This window comes from Hyaena hyaena, unplaced genomic scaffold (assembly GCF_003009895.1).
Source record: "Hyaena hyaena isolate Hyena2069 unplaced genomic scaffold, ASM300989v1 scaffold_410, whole genome shotgun sequence".
Classification (NCBI taxonomy): Eukaryota; Metazoa; Chordata; class Mammalia; order Carnivora; family Hyaenidae; genus Hyaena; species Hyaena hyaena.
The window spans coordinates 218,662-236,595 of NW_024081042.1; positions in this window are offsets into that span (position 1 = coordinate 218,662).

Genomic DNA, 17,934 nt, shown 5'->3' on the forward strand with positions numbered 1-17,934 from the left:
CCAAGTTCTCTTTATGCCCTTCATGCCCTAAAGTCCTAGTTGAAGACCTCAAGAACTTATAAATCAAGATTACTGTCAAGGTTGTTTACACTGCATTACTATTTAAATCCTTCTCCATACAAATAAATATGGAATTATACCACTATTTTAATTTAATATTTCCCAGGAAGGGCTTCTGGCTGGTACTTCAGGTGAAACCCAACACTCTAAACCATTTGTAACTAATTCATGTAACTCAATTGTTGCAATGGTTTTTTGCCTTGGTTTTTCTATATTGGTGGTATAAGTATATTTCACACCTTCATCTTATGGGTCAGTGGCAAATCTCAGAAATCATTTAGCTGTGAACATTAAAGTCTGTAGTAACAAGATGAATAATGATTCATAATTAAAATTTCAGGGCCAGTAAAATGGTAACTATCAGACTGAGACCCAATGATACACCAAAATGGTCTATAATAAACTAGACTTTTTATATATTTTTCATTTATTTTTGATGTTAATGGCTTGTTTTCAGTTCTGTACACCTCAAAGTGAAAAACCATTAACTCAAAAATAAATCAGGCAAAAATTCATTACATGTTGGAAAGGTTTTGCATAGCTCTACTTGTGAGTTTTGTTTTGTTTTTTTTTTTCTGATTCTAAATTGGAAATCTCATAGTTTTTGAACACTATTATACCCTCAGTTTACTTCGCATTCAGTAGAACTGGGCATAGGTGACCCCTTCTTCCTTCCTTCCTGAAGCGCTTTTCCCTCTTGGTTTCCCTGATCTTGGCTTCCTGGATTTCCTTCAGCCCCATCAGCTGCTCCTTCTTGGCCTCCTTCATATTGTTTTCCTACCTTCATATTGTTGGTGTTCATCAGAGCTCAGTTCTAGGCTTTCTCTCTTTTTTTCTTACACTCTCTGTCAATAAATATATCCGCTCCTGAGATTCTAAGGGCTATTTCCTACTCAAAATCTGATACTGTATTTTTGGCTTAGACTTCTTTAAGTTCCATACTTGGTTGTGTTAGAAGGAGCTTAAACCTAACAGGAAAGATACACAAGGCATTAAAATTCAAGTGTTTAAAGAATAAAGAAATTAGGGAAACAACATATTTATATTTCTGTTTATCTTTTGCTGCAATCTCTCTCCAATAATATTTTTAAATTTTATTGAGGTATAACTGAAATACAATAAATTGCAAATATTTAAGTGTATAATTTGATTCATTTTGACACATAAACATATTTGTGAAACAACCATCACAAAGATAGCAAATATTTCATCACCCCAAAAGTTTTGCCATGTCCTTTTGAAATCTCTCCCTCCCTCTACCCCTATTTCCAGGCAAACATTGATTAACTTTCTGTCACTATAGATTAGTTTGCATTTTCTGGAATTCTACATAAATGGATTTATATAGTATATTGTATAGTCTTTCATGCCTGGATTCTTTTATTCACCATGATTTGAGATTCTTCCATGTTGGTCCATGTATCCACAGTTCATTCTTGCTATTGATGAGTAGTACTCATTATACGATTATACCACAATTTGTTTATCCATTCTCCTGTTATGTTCACTTAAGTTGTTTCTAGTTTGAGGCTATTATATATAAAGCTGCTATGATCATTTGTATACAAGTCTTTGTATGGACTTGTGCTCTTTTATTTCTCTTGGGTAAATACCTAGGAGTGGAATGGCTGGATCACAGAGTACTGTACTTTAAATCTCTAAGAAACTGCTGATTCTGGTCAAGAAGGTAACATAGGGGAGTCTCCTGATCTCATCTCCTCCCATGAACACAATGAATCTATAGTTACAACAATAAACTCTAAAATAAAATCCAAAAACTAGCTGAGTGACTCCTAAATATTGGGCAAACAAGTAAAAACCCACATCAAAATGAGTAGGAGAGGCTGAGACACAATCTCACCATAAATCCCAACCCTGGCATGGTGGCACACACTGAGAGGGACACAAAACTACCAACTTCTCCCTAAGGAGTATGAACCTGAAGGGTTTAGACCCCACATCTATAGCCTCAGCTTTTAAGATTTCTACCTGAAAGATGGGCCTCCAAAACACCTAGCTTTGAAAGCCAGAAAGGCTTGCACCCACAAGACCCACAAAGGCTATAGCAAACTCAGAAACAGTTCTTCAAGGGCTCAGGGGGACTGGACTCACCATGGCTGTCCCCACAAGGCCTCAGCATGAGGCAGCAGACTAAAACTTGGTGTCTTTGTGTGAGAGAGGCCTATTTCCTTATCTTAAAAGCTGCAGCCTGAAGGGCATGCTTCTCATTTAAAACACATCTAGGGACCAAGTGCAATAATTTCCAGAGACCACAGAGGTCAGCAGGCACTGTCTTCCCACTCGCCCTTGGCCTCACTCCAGGTCACCAAGATAGTCCTGAAAGGAGCTTGTGCACACTTCTGGCACCCCAATTTTTTATGACTGCTACCCAGAGGACTCATAGTGATCTCATGGCTCTGGTGGCCAATAAGGCTTACATTTTCAGATCCCAAAGGACTTTAATAAACAGAAAGTTCTTACTGGCTTTCCCTCCAGGGCACAGTGCAGGGACAGCAAACAGAAACACCCAGACTTTCACTGAAATTTGCCTATCTTAAAACCTGTGGCCTGGGGCGTCCGGGTGGCTCAATCCGTTAAGCCTCTGATTTCAGCTCAGGTCATGATCTCATGGTTTGTGAGTTCAAGCCCTGAGCCCTGAGTGGGGCTCTGTGCTGACAGCTTGGAGCCTGCTTTGAATTCTGTGACTCTCTCTCTTTGTGTCCTTCCCATGCTCACGTGCGCTCTCTCTCTCTCTCTCAAAAATAAATAAACATTAGAAAAAAAATTTTTAAACAACAAATGAAAAACAACCTGTGGCCTGAGGGCAGGCTTCTAATTTAACACATGTCTAAGGGCAAACTGCAATCCTCTCCAGAGACTGGGGCAGCCATTGGGTGCCATTTTTGTGTTTTTCCTCTGCCCCACTCCAAGTCACCAATGTCCCTGAAAAAGAAGCCAAAAGAAATCTGAAGAAGCTATACTTAAACAAAATATACCTTAAGACCAAGACTGTAATGAGAGGCAAAGCCTGTCATTATATAATGATAGGGGGATCAATACAAGAAAAGGATATAACATTTGTAAATATTTATGTACCCAACACAGAAACCCTTAAATACATAAAGCAAGTGTTAACAGACCTACAGGGAGAAAGAGACAGCCATACAGTAATGGCAGGGGACTTCAATATCCCACTTTCATCAACGGGTAGATATCCAGACAGAAAATCAATAAGGAAATATTGGCCTTAAATAACATGTTAGAACAGACTTAACAGATACATACAAAACAGACAGACATACAAAAGCACCAGAGTGCACATTATTCTGAAGTGCACATGAAACATCCTCCAGAATAGATATGTAAGGACACAAAAAAAGTCTCAACAAATTTATAGAAAATAGAAAACTTAATTATTTATAGAAAAATTTATATAAAATTGAAAAAATAGAAATTATATCATGTATCTTTTCTGACCACAATAAAATTAAACAAGGAATCAATTAGAGGATGAAATCTCAAAAACTTACAAATACATGGAATTTAAACAGCATACTCTTTTTATGTTTTCATTTTATTTTTGAGAGAGAGACAGAGACAGAGAGACAGAGCATGAGCAGGGGAGGGGCAGAGAGAGAGGGAGACACAGAATCTGATGCAGACTCCAAGCTCTGAGCTGTCAGCACAAAGCCTGACACGGGGCTCAAACTTACAAACTGTGAGATCATGACCTAAGCCGAAGTCAGACGCTTAACCAACTGAGCCACCCAGGCACCCTTAAACAGCATACTCTTAAGCAACCAATGGATCAAAGTAGAATACAAAAAGGAAATCAAAACACTGCCTTGAGACCAGCGAAAATGAAAACACAACATACCAAAACTAGGAAGGAAGCAAAAGAGTTCTGAAAGAGAAGTTTATAGTAATACACATATCAAGAAAAAAATCTCAAATAAACAACTAAGTTTATAGCTCAAGGAGCTAGAAGAAGAACAAACTAAGCCCAAAGTTAACAGAAGAAAGGAAATAAAGATTATAGAGTATGGGAAAACAATAAAAAAGATTAATACAATCAAGAGTTGGTTCTTTGAAAAGAAAAAATTAACAAACCTTTAGGTAAACTCACCAAGAAAAAGAGAGAAGGCTCAAATAAAATTGGAAATTAAAGAGGATAAATTACAACTGATACCACAGAAATATAAAAAATTAGAAGAGACTATTATAAACAACTCCACATCAACAAATTGGAGAATACAAAACAGACAAATTCCTAGAAACAGACAACCAACTGAGGACTGAATTATGAAGAAACAAAATCTCAACAGACCAATTACAAGTAAGGAGATTGAACCCAGTAATTAAAAACTTCCCAACAAACAAAAGCCCAGGACCAAATGGGCTCACTGGTGAATTCTAACAAATATTCAAAGAATTAATGTCAGGGGCACCTGAATGGCTCAGTCGGTTAAGCATCAGACTCTTGATTTTGGCTCAGGTCATGATCTCACAGTTTGTGGGATTAAGCCCCATGTCAGGCTCTGTGGAAACATCATGGAGTATGCTTGGGATTCTCTCTCTACCTTCTTCTCTGCACCCTTCCCTGCTCTCTCTCTGTCTCTCTCTCATTTCGCATTATTTACAATAGCCAAGACACGAAACAACCTAAGTGTATACCAACAGAAGATGGATAAAGAACACACACACATGTGCGCGTGTGCAAGCGCACACACACACACACACACACACACTGGAATATTATGCAGCCATAATAAAGAGGGAAATCCTGCCATTTGAGACAACATGGATAAATCTTGAAGGTATTATGCTAAATGAAATGTCAGACAAGGAAAGGCAAATTCTGGGTCATCTCACTTATGTATGGGATCTAAAAAAACTGAACTCAGAAGCAGGGAATAGATTGGTCGTTGTCATGGGTTGAGTGAAGATGGTCAAAAGATACAAACTTCCCATTATAAGATGAGTGAAATCTGTGGGTATAATGCACATGGTGATTATAGTTAACAATAACTCCATTGTATATTTGAAAGTTTCTAAGAGAGTAGGCTTATCAGAGTGGCTAAAATCAAGAACATAAGAAACAAGTGTTGGTGAAGGTGAAAAAAAAAGGAACCCTCATGCACTGTTGGTGGGAATGCAAACTGGGGCAGCCACTGTGGGAAACAGTATGGAGTTTCCTCAAAAAGTTAAAAATAGAACTACCTTAAGATCTAGCAACTTACTAGATACCTTAAGATCTATCAACTTACTGAGTATTTACCTGAAAAATACAAAAACACTAATTCGAAGGGATACATGCATTCCTATGTCTATAGTAGCATCATTTACAAGAGCCATATTATGGAAGCAGTCCAAGTGTCCAACAATTGATGAATGGATAAAGATGTATTATATATACACAGCGGGAATATTGTTCAGTCATAAAAAAGAATGAAATCCTGCCATTTGCAAGGACACGGATAGAGCTAAAGTGTATTATGTTAAGCAAAATTAGTCAGTCAGAGAAAGACAAATACCATATGATTTCACTTGTATGTGGAATTTAGGAAACAAAACAAACAAGCAAAGGGAAGAAAGAGAGAGAGAAGGAAACCAAGAAACAGACACTTAACTATAGAGAACAAACTGAGGCTTACCAGAGGGGAGGTAGTGGGGCATGGGTTAAATACGTGATGCGGATTAAGGAATGTACTTGTAGTGATAAGTATTGGGTGATATATGGAATTGTTGAATCACTATATTGTACACCTGAAATATAGCACTGTATTCTATACTGAAATTTAAATTAAATTAAATTAAAATTAATGAATATTAAAAAAATAAATGAAGTTCTCACCACACACATCCGTAACTATGTTATGTGATGGATGTTTTAATTAGCCTTGTTGTGGTACTCATTCATTATATGTCTCAAATGGTTACATTGTACACCTTAAACTTACACAATCTTAAATACTAATTATATCTCAATAAAATTGGAAAAATAAAAATGTTAAGATTTTTAAAAATTTAGATAGATAAATACCCTATTCATAGTAATACTATGCCAAAAAAATGTCTAGTATTAAGTCTTACAAAACATGCCCAAGACCTCTACATTTTCAAAAAAAAAAATTTAGTGTTTACTTATCTTTGAGAGAGACAGAGTGCAAGCAAGGGAGGGGCAGAGAGAGGCAGACACATAATTCCAAACAGGCTCCAGGCTCCTAGCTGTCAGCACAGTGCTGGATGCATGGCTCCAACTCAGGAAGGACAATATCATGACCTAGGCCAAAGTTGGATGCTCAACCAACTGAGCCAGCCAGGCACCCCACAAGACCTCTACATTTTCTTTTGGAGAAAATTTTTTATACCAAAATTAATTTATTGAAGTTGTATTTTTCAAGAAATTTGTCCATTTCCTTTAAGTTGTCAAATTTGATGGCAGAAAGTTGTTCATACTATTCTCTAATTATCCTATGATTGATTGTCTATAGAATCTGTCTATAGAATCTCTGTCAGCACAGAGCCTGGCGCAGGGCTTGAACTCATGAGCTGTGAGATCATGACCTGAGCCAAAGTCGGATGCTTAACCCACTGAACCACCCAGGTACCCCTGAACCCTTTTGTTTCTGATATTGATGACCTTTTTGTCTCTCTTTTCCCCTTGACCACTCCAGCTAGAGATGTGTCAGTTTTGTTCGCCTTTTCCAAAAAAAAAACCCTACTTTTGGATTTGTTGATTTTCTCTATTGCCTGTTATTTATTTATTTCTGTTCTTATTTTTATTATTCACTTCCTTCCACTTTGGGTTTGCTTTGCTCTTATTTTTTTTTTTTAGTTTCCTAAAGTGAATCTTTCTTAACATGGGTCACCTGGGTGGCTCAGTTGGTTAAGTGTCCAACTTTGGCTCAGGTCATGATCTCGCAGTTTGTGGGTTTGAGCCCCGCGTTGGGCTCTGTGCGGACAGCCAGCTCAGAGTGTGGAGCCTGTTTCAGATTCTCTGTCTCCCTCTCTCCCTGACCCTCCCCTGCTCATGCTGTCTCTCTCTCTCAGAAAGAAAAAAAAAATTAAGTCTTTCTTAACATAAGCATTTAAAGCTATCGTTTTCTCTCTGAGTAGTGTGTTAGCTCCATGTCACAAAATTTGTATACTGCATCATCATTCAGTTAAAATATTTTCTAATTTCTCTCATCATGTTGTCTTCGCCCTATGAAATAATTAGAAGCATTCTCTTCAAGTCAAAATACTTGAGATAATTTGTTATTGATTTCTAACTTAATTCTGCTGTGGTCAGGGAATATACACATTGTATGATTTTTCTCCGTTCAAGCTTCTGAGACCTATTTCATGGCCAGTCACCTGGATTTTGGCCATGATTGCTTCTTCTTAGTGCACTATGTGCACTTGAAAGGAATGTATATTCTGAAGTTGTTTGATGTAGTGTTTCATAAATATCAAGAAAGTTGATACTGTTGTTTAAATTAACTATATCTTTACTAATTTTTTGTGAAGTTTTCTCTCTAATGCTGAGAGAGAATATTAAAATCTTTATCACAATTATAAAATTTCTATTTCTCCCTATAGTTTAGACAATCTTTACCACATGTATTTTTGAGGATCTCTTATTAAGTGCATATACACATAAAATTTAAAATCTTCCTGATGAAACGAACCTCTCATCATTATGATATGCCATCCCCCCCTTTATATCTAGAACACCCTCTGTCTTGAAGTCTATTTTATCTGATATTAAAATAGCCACTCCAATCTTCTAATGCTTAATGCTTACATATCTTTCTCCATGTAATTTCAACCTTTTTCTGTCTTTATAATTAAAAGTATTTCTCAGAGGCAGCATATGGTACAGTCTTGCTCTTTTATTCACTCTGTCAATCTCTATTAATAGAGTGTTAAGACCATTACCATTTAACATAATTTTGCTATGTTGAATTTAGAGCTATCACTTTTTAAAATCTGTTTTCTGTTTGTATCTTTTTGTTGTTGTTCTAGTTCTCTTACCTCTGGTTCCTTTTTTTCCCTTCTTTTAAATTATTTGAATTTTTTTGTTATTGCAGTATAGTTAGCATACAAAGTGGATTATTTGAATATTTTTAGTATTCCATTTTAATCTGTGTTTGGCTTTTTGGCTATATCTCCGTTTTATTCATTTGTTTGGAGTTTTTAATTACATTTTTTGTTTTTAATGATTTATCTAGTGATTACAATAAACATACCTGATCTTCACATTCTACCTAAAGTCATTATGCCACCACTTACATAAAATATAAGTCTTACAACATACGTGTGCCCCTTTACTACCTTTACTGACTTTTATGATATAGTTGTCATATGTATTGTGTCTACATATGTATACATAAATCCCTCAGAAATGTTATAATTTTTGTTCTCGATGGTCATACATAAATACAGAAGGAAAAATATTTACCACTCCTGTTGCTCTTTCTTCATTTCTGAAGAGCCACGCTTCTCTCTGGTATCCTCTTCCTCAGCTTGAAGAACTTACTTTAGCATTTCTTTCTTTTTTTTTTCTTTTTAGGATACAGAAGATTTATTTATTTTTTTTAATAAAAGTTAGAATTTTTTTCTTTAAGTTTTTAATTTTAATTCCAGTTAGTTAACATACACTGTTATATTACTTTCAGGTGTACCATATAGTAATTCAACACTTCAATATATCGCCTGTGTTCATCACAAGTGCACTCCTTAATCCCCTTCACCCAACCCCCTTTCTGGTAACCATCAGTTTGTTCTCTACAGTTAGGAGTCTGTTTCTTGAGTTCTCTCTATTTTTTTCCCTTTGCTTGTTTGTTTTGTTTCTTGAATTCCACATATGAGTGAAATCATATGGTATTTATCTTTCCCAGACTGAGAATTATTTCACTTAGCATCATACTCTCTAGCTCCATCCAAGTTGTTGCAAATGGCAAGATTTCATTCTTTTTTATGGATGAGTAATATTCCAGTGTGTGTGTGTGTGTGTGTGTGTGTGTGTGTGTACGTACTGCATCTTATCTTTATCCACTCATCTATCAATGGATAGTTGGTTATTAAAGTACTAAATAGATACTAAAGTTGTCATTTCTTAAAATGCTCATATCTTGGGGAGAAATTCTGTTAAAATTTCTCCATCCAAGAATGTCTTTATTTTGCTTTCATTCCTGGAAGATATTTTCACTGGAGGTTGAAATCAAGGCTAACAGTTGTTTGTTTGGTTTTTTGTTCTGTTTTGTTTTGTTTTTTGTTTTTTTAATGCTGTCTCACTATCTTCTAGACTTTCCTGGCTTTGGATGGGAAACCTGAAGTTATTTGAATCAGTGTTTCCTTGTATATAATTTGCTATTTTTCTCGAGCTTCTTTCAAGATTTTTGAATTTATCATTGGTTTTTAGAAGTTTGATTTTGATGAATTCTAAGCATATTATTTTTAAATTTTTATACTGTTTGAGGTTCACTAAGCTTCTTGAGTCTGTATATTATGTCCTGCACCAAATTTGGGAGTATTTTGACCATTATTTTTTCAAATATTTTTTCTGCCTCAGTCTCCTTGCCTTTCTGGGATTCCAAACACACATACTGATATCGTCCCACAATCTTGAGGTTATGTTTATTTTTTTCAACGTTTTTTCCTCTGTTCTTAAGACTAGGTAACTTCTATTGATCTATTCTCAAATCAACTGACTCTTCTCTCTATCATTTCCATATTGCTATCAAGTCCATCCAGTTTTCAGATGTTAGGGGTTTTTTTTTGTTCTAAATATTCTTGGTGGTTTTTTTTTGTTTTTTGTTTTTTTTTTAGTTCTAAAATATCCATTTGATTCTCTTTTTATTTCTCTGCTAAAAGATTCTATCTTTCCATATATTTCAATTGTGTTTCCTTACCTCATGGTGTATAGCTGTAATAGCTGCTTTAGGTAAAGTTTCCTGGGTGGCTCAGTAAGTTAAATATCTGACTCTTGATTTCAGCAGGTCACGATCTCACCATTTGTGAGATTGAGCCCCACTGACAGCCCCACTGTCAGTGCAGAGCCTTCTTGGGATTCTCTCTCTCTCTCTGTAAATAAATAAACATTAAGAAATAATAATAGCTGCTTTAAAGTCTGCATCTAATAATTCCAATATACAGGTCACATTGAGTTTGGCATATGTTTATTACCTTTTGATAAAGATGTGAACACATTTTCTTGGTTTTTTAATATGTCATGTAACTGTTGAAATATGTCTGGGTATTGTGAACATTCTATATTTTAGATGCTGAGTCCTGTAATCCTCTAGAGAATGTTGATGTTCTTATTTTAGTGGCAATCAACTGTTTAGGCTCAGACTGCAAGTTCTAGCTTACCATCTGTGGGTACTGGTTCAAACTTCAGTTTCATTGTCAAAGCTCATGCTATGCTAGTTAAGTCTGTTACTCCCATTTGTACTTCCAGAATGAGCTTGAGATTTGTGACGATGCATTCACAGGATGAGGGATCTGTTTTCCAGTTCTCTCCATGCTGGTATTCTCCCCTCACTCTCAGCCCCCAAGTGTTCCTCTCCTGGTTCCTCTAGCCAGAAGGAATGAGTTGCTAATTCTATCTGCTGGTACTGCAATCACTCCCTCGCCATTCCATAATCAGTACCACCCTTGGGGTATAGCTTTAAGAAAGAAGGGGAAAACATGAGAATCTCAGCACTATGTGGTCATTTGTCCATGTTTTGCCCTTCCCCAACAATTTGTCTGCTTCTGTTTAATTTTCAGAATTCTCAAATACTGTTTGTTTTGTTTGTATCTTATCCAGTGTTTACATTTGGAAGTCAGTAGAAGAGATGGGTTTTATTAGGTTTACTTAGCAAGCCAGAGCCAAAATCTTCAATGATTTTAAAATAGGCTGAGAATTAGTGTTATTTCACTCCTATCCTCATTACTTAATTTGAAAAACTCCAATAGAGGTGTGGACACATGTGTGTACCTGCCACTGTGTGTGGTGTGTACATGCATATGTGTGCAAAGCACTTGACCTACATCCCATAGACCAGTGTAAATTCTTATCTCAAAGTGTTGTTGCAAGACTTAACTAAGATAATGAAAATAAACTGCCCAGTACAGAGTCTGGCAATTAGTTCTCTCTTCCACTGCTCAGTAGAGAGTGAATTGAACTGCAATAACTCATTTTTTAATAAAAATAATAACTATAATGGAAAGTTGAGATGCTTTGACATGTTCTTGGCATCAAATTATTATGGACACTGAATGTTTCTCTTTATGTTCTTATTCATATACTACACCTTCCTTCTCTCTTATGTTTTCTCTTTGTTAATAAGCAACAGTGTCACTGGGATGATACTGAAGTACTATAATATTATATTAATATAATAATATTTATAGTATTAACTAAAAATGAATCTGTTTCCATAGTTCCGGCCCATCCTAAAGCCTGAACTCCACTTTCTGCCTGCTTTGCATCATTATTACATACAAAGGGATTGCCTGAAAGGAAACCAAAAGAAAACAATAACCTTAGTAAATCCAAACACACTTCAAAATGAAGAAGTTCTTTATATGTGGCCAAGAATACGAAGGTGAAATAGATGAGTGGCACACAATATTCCATGACAATTAATAAACGTTTAGTGTAACGTGGTCACCACAAAAAAAAAAAAAGGATTTGGGAAAAGTGGAAGAGAGATGGGGTAAGGGAAAGTAAAGAGAGATTGCTAGAGAGAAAATGACCAAAGTTTTCCTGTTCCTTAAAAGTGTAGGAAGAATTCTAGTCAAAATATAATCATTCAAATCCTTTTTAGTCTTGCAGCTGTAACAATATGACCCAGTCCCACAGAAGTCAAAGCCATTTGCCATAAATAGAGGTGTCCCATCACCCCAGGTCATACATAGAACTACATTCCTGAGGTCCTTATTTCTAGTACTCTGCCAGCAAAAAAATAAAGAGCATTCTAACATGGAAAGTTGAAATGCAGTATGCACAGAATTTAAACCCCTCTGATTAGCCCTCTAAACATAACCACATCTACCGCCTTTGCTGGTGGCCTAAGCTAAGCAAGTATGGACTCCAGAACCTAACCTCCTGAGGCTATTTTATCCATTTATTCAATAAAAGCAAACCTGTAGCATTGACCAGGGAACAATCCATTTCCATAGCTCTGCCCCATCCTTTAAGCCAGCTCTCTGCCTGCTTTGCATCGAGGCTATACACAATGGAAGTGCCTGAAAGGAAACTGCAAGAAAAACTATAACTTTCTAAATCCAAACTCACTTCAAAGTAAGGAAGAATATCAAGGTGTAATACATGAGTGACAACAATATTCAAGAACAACAAAAGATTAGTGTGACACAGCCTCTGAAACAAGGGATTGGTGAGCCAAGTGGGAGATGGGGAAGAGAAGGTGGGCTCCCTGTGTCCCAGGCATTGACCTCCTGAAAGCAAAAACAACCTTGCTCTTTCAAGAGTTCTCCAGTCTAACAGCGTTTCAAAGAGGACGAGGTTGAGGAGTATAAATAACTGTTCATTTACATCCCTGCAGTGGTCTGCAATGGGACTGGGGCTGGAGCACTTGTTACTATAGGGCTGATCCAGCTCAGGTTTTCAACTGAGCTGAAGGGTTGGAGCTCTCAGAGCATGAGCCAGAGTAGCCTTCTGAAACAATCATTTTTGGGGTAACAGAATCTATTTTTGGTCTACAATCAGGAAGTGGAAGAAAATAGGCCAAAATGACTGCCAGTCGCCAAGTGTCATAGAGCAGGTCCAAGCATACACAATGTCATATAGACAATAATTCTCATTCTCATGTTTTAAAGGGCAAAAGGACAACTAAAGATGGCATAAAAAGAGTGCACTTTCTAGAGCACTCTTCACATAACATGAAGAAAGTACAAAGCAGGTACTTTCTTAAAAAGCATTAAGTTATATCATTGAAGCATTTTGGCAGCTCCTTTATTTTCTTCTGTTGCAAGTCAGTAAAGGCAAAAGAGAGAATTTAGTTTACCAAAAAAAATTTTTTTTCTTGAAAATTTTGACTATTCCTGGAGAGCATTCTAGAAAAATCATGCATGTGGAGTAGCAAAGGCAACACATTTACTGTCTACTCTGGCCCTGCTCTTGGCCAAGTTCTTTTACAGTGACTGCTTTCAGTTTCACAAACCCTCTGAAGTTTAGAGATGAGAAAACTGAAATTCAAAGATAATAAGTGATTTGCCCAAAGTCACAGAACAAATGGGTGGTAGAGCTGGGATTCTAACTGGATCTCTCTGATGGCAAATGCCCTTTTAATTGTGCTGTGTAAAATGTACCTCACAGCAACTGAGTTCTGGTCCTGGTTATTCATTTACTCACTGAGTGATGATAGACAAGTCACCCTATTCCCCTGAGACTTGTTTCCCTCATATGGAAATAGTGGCTCCTAAGGTTCCCTTAAGCACTACCCTGAGTGTCCCACTGTTCAGGGGGTCCTAACCCTTCCACTATCAAAGACTCTCTTCTTCTTTTTTATATTTTTTCTGTTTTAGATTGATGTCATCTAATCAAATTTGTATCTCAGGCAATAACTATTTTTTCAGTATGATTAATTTTTAAAAATTCTATGCATAGGTTAGGATCAGTAAGGAAAAGAGAAACCATACTAGGTATTCTAAACAGAGAGGATTTGATATGAGAAATTTATTGCACAGGTGATAGGAGAGCTGAAAGAGCACTCAGGATATAGCGAGGCAACCCAGAACACAGCAAGAGCAGAAAGCCATCGCTCGTCCTTTGGTTGAAGAAAAAAATGAGATGTTGTTTAGAGGCCAAAGCTGGGATCATCTAGCAAGTAGAGGCTACCCTGTGGGATGGGACCATGGAAGGAAGGCCTGTCTCCTGAAAGTTAGAGCCACTGAGGAAACACAGCCAAAGAAGAAGGTATGGCAGAAGGAAGAGATTCCTGGTTCCAGCACCTACACACTCTTGTCTTCCACTGATGCTTCCCATTAGCTGAACTTACTCAGAAGTCAACTGGCAGTAAACCTGGGAAATGTAGTTTCCTTTGATACGGAGCAGAGCAAGGGAAGATGGACAACGGATTTGAGAGCAAACAGATAAATGACCCACAATAAACTGGTAATCAGATCTTCTGATCAGCATACGTCAACAAAGTGACCCAAGGGACTAGATAGAACTCTGGCCAAAGCAAAGCAACTTAACATCTTACTTAGCCCATAAAGCTTTGCTTCAGATCAAATGTATACTTTCCATTAGGCACCTTGAAATAGTTTTTATACCCTTTGGAACTCTCAGGTAATCAGGGACACCAGTTTGGGAATCACAGTTCACAAATTTTACCAAATTTGCTTTACATGTGATTCTAATAAAATGGAGAGATCTAGACTCAAAGAACAATGAGGGAGAAAACTGGATCCTATTTCTAGCCCTATCTGAAGCGACCCTCCGGAAATGACTTCCCTTTCTCTGTATCTCAGACTTCTGTTGGTATGTTTGTAAATGAGTCATCAAAATCACTACTTATCTCTAGAATTCCAAATCACCCCAGGGTTACAAAATGACTACTAATCTCCAGAATTACTAAATGAAGTTAGTAGCAGAGTTCTAAACTTACTCAGATGACACCCAGAAAACATACCACATTTCATAGAGCCTAAAAGATACATTTTAAAAACATTTTAGCATATCTAAAATTGGGAGATGTCTTAAGATGTTGTAGTTTAACTGGTAGTTGTGATGGTTAGTTGTATGTGTCTACTTGACTAGGTTACAATCCCCAGCTACCCAAACAATAATCTATATGTTACTATGAAGGTATTTTGTAGACATGATTAAAGTACATAGGCGGTTGTCTTAAGTAAAGGAGATTACCTTAGATAATCTGGGTGCGCCTGATTCAATCCGCTGAAAAACTTTAAGAGCAAAACGAAGGCTTCTCTGATGAAGGGAAAATTTTGCCTGTGGACAGCGGCTTCATCTAATGTCCAAAAGTTGCAGCCTGCCCTTCCTCACAACCTGCCCTAAGTATTTCAGACTTGCCAGCTAGCCTCCAAAATCATATAAGCCAATTCCTTACAATAAATCTCTTAATATATACCTCCTAATAGTTCTGTTTCTCTAGTTGAACTCTAATATGGTAGCTTTTTTCTTTCTCAGTAATTCATAAAATGATGGTTCTTTGAATAATCAATGGTATCTCAGCTTTGATAAAATATAGGAATTTCTACTTTCTTTCCATAGCCCATATGATTATCTTCATAAGACCCTATCCACTAAAGCAAACCTGGAAAAAAATGAAAATGCCTTTCCAATCTAGCAAACAACAATTACAGCATTCCCTTTAATTAACTTGCTTTGTTTGGATAAAATCTCCTCTCCCTCCCCAGCCTCTAATCCAAGATGGTGGCTGGTTGAAGAGGACAGCAATGAAGACAGAGGAGAAGAGGGCATCCTCAGAGCCACATGGGGTCATCTGGATTCCCATTTAGTCTCTACTGCAGAAAGGACAGACTGAGATTCTCCCTGAACTAGTGACCACAGAGGTACAAATGGGTCTGCCTTGCCAGTTGAGGTCACGTGCTAGCACCCACTGCCAGGACCCATGAGCCAAGTTATTCATCCTTATCTTTAAGTGCTCATCCAAAATGAACTCTCTTCTGTAATAAAGCCTCTACTCATTCACCAGGACCCCCAGCAACTCACCTTCCCCTCCCTAGGATGTGAGATAACTTAAAAGTCCTGGTACCATACACAGGCCCAGGGAGTCCAGAATTGCTGGCCTAGATGCCTAACATCACCTGCATTTGCTCATACACCATGCTGGTCATGGTACCCAGCCCACAGCTATGATCTTCCTACAGGGGTTCAGTTTTCACCACACCAGCCCAAAGGAACAAAGGTTTATCTGGCTTTTTCATTCCAATATGGATAATACTTTCTAAAGCTACACCCCCTTCATTATCCCACATTGGGCCCTAAGAGAAGAGAAACAAGAACTTTGACATCTCACTTTTTCTTTATCCCATAATCCTCCCAGATTGGAAAAGCAAATTTTGTTAAATTTTCTTTACCTCATATATTCCTTCTACCCAAGGGCAACAAGACCTTTGGCTCAGCCTACAGAGGCAAAACAGGAATCTTCTAAATACTTCATAAAGAAACTGAGTGATCTGACTCCTCCAGACCAGATTCTTGAGAGGCTATAGATATTTAGAAAAGCCACTGCCATTAGTCTATTGAGCCATCATTTCAATAAGTGAGATGCCCCCAAAACATGAAGATGGAAATACATCTGAAAAATTATTTTCATATGTCATCTCCATCACAGATATTATTGTCACCATTAGGGTCAAGAGTCTACTTGCCACAAATGAATTCAACACACAGGCTTTTTTAACTATCAAATCGGGAAGACTTGGATTGATTGAGTACGTTTTACTGAATCAGTAACAGGTAGCACACGGATTACCAAATCCAGGTCCTGCCTTAAACCACCTGAGGCCTTCATCCTCCTCTGCAAAACCTTTTATTGAAATGTGAAAGTGCTTTATACATTTCACAGTGCTGTGTGCATACAAGATATTATTACTCTTTTTGAAGTCATTAAAATTCTTGCTTCACTATTTTTTTTTTAAGTTACGTTACTCAGACTAACTTCTCAAGTACTGCTGGTCTATGGTCAATTTTCTCAGCCATAGAAACCCATAGTCTCGTTATTATCACCAGCAGCACAATTATGATGATGATGATGATGATGATGGTTGACTAAATGAAATATATTCTTTCTTTCAGCTTGAATTCTTCCCCTTCTCCTTTTTTGCTTCCTGATAATCTGAGAGGAGTGAACAGATTTTTTAACCAAATTTTATGCAATGCCATAGGACAATGACTTACATCTAATTTGTTCAGCTTGCCATATGAAACAAAATGTGTGTTGCTACATTTTTAAAAAAAAATTTTTTTTTAATGTTTATTTTTGAGAGAGAGAAACAAAACTCTGAGCTGTCAGCACAGAGCCTGACATGGGGCTTAAACCCATGAACCGCAAGATCATGACCTGAGCCAAAGTCAAACACTTAACCGACTGAGTTACCAAGGTGCCCCTACATTTTTTAAACACTAAAGATATTCTATAGTTTTCCATGATTTTAGCAAAATCTGGTAAATTCAAAAGAACTACAGAAATTCAGATTGTCCTGAATGATGACTATAGGTTACAGGATACCTACTGATTTTTAGTATTAAAAGAAGTCCTATGCCTCCTGAACTTGATGATGCTAACAAAGGCTGGAAGTGTTGGCGAATAAGAGCAAAGGCTACCTTTTATCAAATAAGGTTGTGCCCATGTCACTGCCAACTCTTGAGAACAAAAAATCCTAGATTCAGTTAGGTAGGCTCTTACTTGTTTTTCTGAGTTCTATGACAATCATTGCCAACCATAGCAACAAGCACACTAGCTGTGTGCTTTTTTTAAATTTTTACTTCTTAATGTTATCTCAAACCATACCCACAAGGCCTATGAGCTGCCTTTCTGAACCTAAAATAGAGCCCTTTGTTGCTAAGACTAAGGACAGTGATTATGAAATGCACAGGCCTATGTAACACTTGCTCTCATGTAAGCCTGCGTCCACTGCATTTGCTGTGACTGTGACATTGCTGCAGGCCTGCTCTGCACAGCAGGTTAGTTTAATTACCTTTCTTACTAACTAGGTAGGGAATACAGTATTTCATCTGGGTTCTCCATATAGTACTTTACTTGGTAATTGGTCTTAGAGGAGGAAACAAATTTCTGTGGCAGAAGGTGGGGCCGCCAAACGAAATTCCTAGGAGTCCTGCTTTTAAATATAGAGGGTGCAAGTAAGGCATTGGTGAAGCTTTATGGC